The 6,000-nt window shown below is 38.5% G+C and overlaps 1 long non-coding RNA gene across 1 annotated transcript in view; it reads right to left on the minus strand.

Annotated features, from left to right (window-relative positions):
- Nucleotides 1-5,374: 5,374 nt before the first annotated feature.
- Nucleotides 5,375-6,000, minus strand: part of LOC140679717 (uncharacterized) — a 2,374-nt gene continuing 1,748 nt past the window's right edge. Inside the window, exon 3 of the long non-coding RNA XR_012051093.1 lies at nt 5,375-5,518. This is a non-coding gene — a long non-coding RNA (uncharacterized lncRNA). The remainder of the gene's footprint in view (nt 5,519-6,000) is intronic.

Consider the following 6,000-nt stretch of genomic DNA (forward strand, 5'->3'; position numbering starts at 1 on the left):
TTGAGAGGCTTTGGATATTTCTCATTGCCGAGAGCTCAAACCACTCGTAAACGTTTTTGTGTGTCTGTATGCCGGTGTACTGGAGAGGATAGTCGAACCTCGGATTCAGGAGGAACAGTGTGGTTTTCGTCCTGGTCGTGGAACTGTGGACCAGCTCTATACTCTCGGCAGAGAGTATAGAGCTCTCTCGGCAGGGTCCTTACGGGTGCATGGGAGTTTGCCCAACCAGTCTACATGTGCTTTGTGGACTTGGAGAAGACATTCGACCGTGTACCCCGGGAAGTCCTGTGGGGAGTGCTCAGAGAGTATGGGGAAACGGACTGTCTGATTGTGGCGGTTCGCTCCCTGTATGATCAGTGTCAGAGCTTGGTCCGCATTGCCGGCAGTAAGTCGCACACGTTTCCAGTGAGGGTTGGACTCCGCCAGGACTGCCCTTTGTCACCGATTCTGTTCATAACCTTTATGGACAGAATTTCTAGGCGCAGTCAGGGCGTTGAGGGTATCTGGTTTGGTGGCTGCAGGATTAGGTCTCTGCTTTTTGCAGATGATGTGGTCCTGATGGCTTCATATGGCCAAGATCTTCAGCTCTCACTGGATCGGTTCGCAGCAGAGTGTGAAGCGACTGGGATAGGAATCAGCACCTCCAAGTCCGAGTCCATGGTTCTCGCCCGGAAAAGGGTGGAGTGCCATCTCCGGGTTGGGGAGGAGATCTTGCCCCAAGTGGAGGAGTTCAAGTACCTCAGAGACTTGTTCACGAGTGAGAGAAGAGTGGATCGTGGGATCGACAGGCGGATCGGTGCGGCGTCTTCAGTAATGCGGACGCTGTATCGATCCGTTGTGGTGAAGAAGGAGCTGAGCCGGAAGGCAAAGCTCTCGATTTACCGGTTGATCTACGTTCCCATCCAAACCTATGGTCATGAGCTTTGGGTCATGACCGAAAGGACAAGATCACGGGTACAAGCAGCCGAAATGAGTTTCCTCCGCCAGGTGGCGGGGCTCTCCCTTAGAGATAGGGTGAGAAGCTCTGTCATCCGGGGGGAGCTCAAAGTAAAGCCGCTGCTCCTCCACATCAAGAGGAGCCAGGTGAGGTGGTTCGGGCATCTGGTCAGGATGCCACCCGAACGCCTCCCTAGGGAGGTGTTTCGGGCACGTCCGACCGGTAGGAGGCCACGGGGAAGACCCAGGACACGTTGAGAAAACTATGTCTCCCGGCTGGAATGGGAACGCCTCGGGCTCCCCAGCTGGACGAAGTGGCTGGGGAGAGGGAAGTCTGGGCTTCCCTGCTTAGGCTGCTGCCCCCGCGACCCGACCTCGGATAAGCGGAAGAAGATGGATGGATGGATGTATGCGGAGTAAAACCATGGAACAAACTGGACTTACAACACAAGCAATGCCAAACTATTAATCGATTTAAACTATTATACAAACATGGGGTCTGGTTCAAATATAGAGATGAGGGTCTTTAATTTGACCTGCTCTTGTACTCTGTCTCAAAGTGTTAACATGTGCTCAATGTTTCCTTACTATTGTTGCTATGTTGTCTATTACCATTGTTGGTATATTCATTATTCCTAAATTGTTGATACAAATTATTGTTACAGTGTAATAATTATTGTTACCTGTGGTAATGCCACTATGATACAACATCTGTATTATAATCCTTGAACAAAGTAAGAGTGAAACTCATGTGAATAATCACTGAATGGAGAACTGGGGGTGGGATTAAATAAATTATCTTTCAGGCAAAACTGGACAATCATGCATTACATACTATACATTACCTTTTGCACTATATTAATTTATATTATTATGTGTTGTCAACTTTGTACTTTTTTATGTCATTGCCTGAAATAAATAAATAAATGAAAAAAAAGAAAGAAAAAAAGAGGGATATTAAGTCTATATTACAAAGCTCTGGTGGTAATGAGTTCCAAAGATGAGGGGCTGAGCGGCTGAAAGCTCAGGCACCCATGATGGACACTTTATATAAGGGCACAGTGAGATGGATGGATGAAGAGGATCTTAGGGAATGTGAGGGCGTGGCGACATGGAGCATGTCAGAGAGATATGACAGAGAAAGGTAATGGATAGCTTTGAAAAATGAGGGGAATGATTTTAAATTGGATACCGTGTTTGATGGGTAGCCAATGGAGTTCTTGCAGAACAGGAGTTATGTGCTGGATTCATTTTTTTCCCATTCATTTATTTATTTATTTCAGGCAATGACATAAAAAAAGTACAAAGTTGACAACACATAATAACATTGGCATTGCTAGGCCTATTTTAAGGGGGCTCAAGCTATAAAGTTATTTCTGGGTGGATCATGTTGACTATTGGTCCTCCTAATTGTCAATCATTCTGGTGATGTTACGTAAGGACATATATATATATATATATATATATATATATATATATATATATATATATATATATATATACATATATATAAAAATTCTATATTATTTATTTATATAATAGATTGTATTTGTAATCTACTTTACATTTGATTCCAAATCTCAAAGTGCTACAGAATTACAACCATTGGCGTGGATAGGCCTATTTTGGCGTTGTAAAAAATAAATAAATAAAAAATGGCTTATCGATAAGCCATTTGTTTTATTTGATATATATATATATATATATATATATATATATATATATATATATATATATATATATATATATATATATATATATATACATATATATACACATATTAAGTCTTACACATATATATATACATATTAAGTCTTATATATATATATATATATATATACATACACATATTAAGTCTTACACATATATATATACATATTAAGTCTTACATATATATATATACATATTAAGTCTTACATATATATATATTAAAAGTTAAAAGTTAAAGTACCAATGATTGTCACACACACACTAGGTGTGGCGAGATTATTCTCTGCATTTGACCCATCACCCTTGATCACCCCCTGGGAGGTGAGGGGAGCAGTGGGCAGCAGCGGTGGCCGCGCCCGGGAATCATTTTGGTGATTTAACCCCCAATTCCAACCCTTGATGCTGAGTGCCAAGCAGGGAGGTAATGGGTATGTATATACATACATATACACACATATATATATATATATATATATATATATATATATATATATATATATATATATATACATATATATATACATATAAGAAAAACCAAAACACCATCTTTGTAGTCATTTTTCTCCTGCGTGGACTTCCGTCTTCCTTTCCAATGAGTGAAGTTGCACGAAACCTTGTGTCTGCAATTGTAAATAATTGAGTTTTTAAGTTTTGTGTTTCTTGTAGAATCTATATAAAGTAATATACATAAGCCTATTGTTAAAATAATGAAAAAAACATCATTAAATATATTTGTTTTATTGTATTGTTACATTAATAGCTGTTGTATTATTATAGGATGGCTTGTTAAAACAAAATGTCACTGTGCAAACCCATGTTTGTTGTTGTACTGAACACAGATTGAAAATAAACCGACTGAAATAATAATAATAATAACAATGAATAATTTATAAGTCTTTGTTCGCCGTTTGTGAAGTTTTGTGCTCGTGCGCTACGTTCGCTCGCATCCTGTGCATCTCCTGGGGGCTAAGCCCCCCCGTCCTTAAAACCTAGTGACACCCCTGCATAATAATATAAATTAATATAGTGCAAAATGTAATGTACAGTATGTAATGCAGGATTGAAGGGGTATAGGATAGGGCAAGGAGAATATTCATAAATAAGTATTTCATTTAAACCTTTATTCATTCATTCAGGGAGGGCCTGATTATTACAACAAATTATTGAAAGCAAAATAAAAAAAATAAAAAAAGAGTTTGGTAAACTTCTGACCTCCAATGACTTTTTCCCTTAAAGAGAGAATCTTCAGGTGTACTTCATCAAAGAGGGTGTGTCTTTGACCTGAAAGAGGTCTTTGTAACGGACATGTCCAACTCTAATAAATAGTCCGCATTTCTTTCTTTCTTTCTTTTAGTTTATTTCGAACATGAACATACTTACAGTATAATACATCACACAATTTCATATCATTTCACTTTACATCATGTCCGAAAAGGAGTAGGAAGAAGCTAAGCTTATTTAATCCTACCCCTTGGCCACTTCAGAGCGTTTACATATATATAGAATCATTTACTGACCTTTTTATATAATAAAATAACATCTGTGAATTAGTATACACAACAGTTTTGTAATATGTAATTAATTAATTCAGTCATTATTAACAACATTTCAAGAGCAATCCAGTCAGAACTCAGTTGGGATGCAAATGGAGCAGAAGCTTTAGTTCTACATCGTCACTTCTTCAACTATGATCACTTTTTCATACATCAGGTAAGACAAGTTTAAACATTACTCCTGATTCAACCATGTGTCATTGTTTACAGTTGAAAGAAAACTTAATGTACATGCTATTTCTATTTCACTTGATTAGCATTGTTTTAAATTTTTTTATTTTTTTTTGCTCTATGCTTTTTAAACATTGGTTCAATTTAAAAGTTGTCGAAAACATGCTATATAAATAAAGTTGACTTGACTGGATTGAATTTAAACTTTGAAAGTTTAAAAAAGTACAACTTACTTGATTGATGCCTTAAGAATCAGGTGTGTACTACTGTAGTACAAAGTACGACTGAAACCTTCCAAAACTATTTTTTTTTACATGGTGGCGATAATAAACATATTATTCGACACCACTGACCTTTTGTGCAACAATTATATTGTTGTCGCTAAGTTTAGAAAGCTAATAGTTTTAACTTGGCTGTAAGAGCTTAGCTTAGCATCGTGCTGGCTAAGATAGCAGGTTAGCTTCTTTTAACTCGAGTCGGTATTTGAATTTAACGGAAGTTAAGAAACGGATTGTTTGTTCAAATTGAGCAAGCGTTATGATATAAAGCATTATCAACACTAATTCAGTGGTAAAATATCAACTACATAACCTGTTGTCGTTGACAGACGAGAGCTCCATCTTGTGTGTTGTTGTGGTGGTGATGGCTAGATCGATCCAAGTGCCTGCCGTGTCGATATCGGGGTACGATCAGCATCGGATTGATACTATTGTAAAGGGGTCGATATTTTTTTTTAGTGCTTTTCAATGTCTATTTTTACAAATACAGTACATAGGTCTGTGGGGTTTTGTCATACTTGCATAAGAGTGATTTATAATATAGTATTTTTCACTACACATTGACTTTATTTTGCATTATAAGGGTATGTAATATAAAGGCAGCAATTGTTGTCTTTTCATATGGTTAAATTGTACTGTAATGTTAATTGTACACAAACACGTTTGTTGATTAAAACAAGTGTTTTATTCTTATTATTTAGTCACAACATGTCCCGAGTCCAAAAGGGACAAGCGGTAGAAAATGGATGGATGGATGTCCCTATATGTGTGTGTGAATGTTGTCAGTCTATCTGTGTTGGCCCTGGGATGAGCTGGCGACTTGTCCAGGGTGTACTCCGCCTAGTACCCGAATGCAGCACCCCCACGACCCTGAAAGGACAAGCGGTAGAAAGTGGATGGATGGATATTTTGTCATGATTCGTGGTCCGGATCATGTTTTTGTTATGTTCTGTTAGTTTTAGACTCCATATGTTCCTGTTTGTGTGCACCCTTGTTTGTTTTAGTTGCCATGGCGACTTATGACTTTCACCTGCCTCTGGTGTTGGGGACGCGCACCTGTTTCCAATCTAGAGACATTATTTAAGCCTGCCTTTGCCAGTCAGTCGTCCTGGCGTCGTTGCTTGTCTCATGCCTGGACTACGTAAGTCGTGTTTATTTCATGCCACAGTTTCATAAATTCTCTACGTCCATAATCTATGCTAGGGATGGGTTGATGAAGCGTTTCGACACATTGCAAAACTGTATTGATACTGTGTCACTAAATACTAGGGATGATACTCGAAACCGGTTTTCCCGGTTGTTCGATAAGAAAAGAACCGAGTCCTCGGACTCGAATCCCTTTTTAAGAGCCG

Source organism: Nerophis lumbriciformis, linkage group LG22, assembly GCF_033978685.3.
Source record: "Nerophis lumbriciformis linkage group LG22, RoL_Nlum_v2.1, whole genome shotgun sequence".
Taxonomy (NCBI): Eukaryota; Metazoa; Chordata; class Actinopteri; order Syngnathiformes; family Syngnathidae; genus Nerophis; species Nerophis lumbriciformis.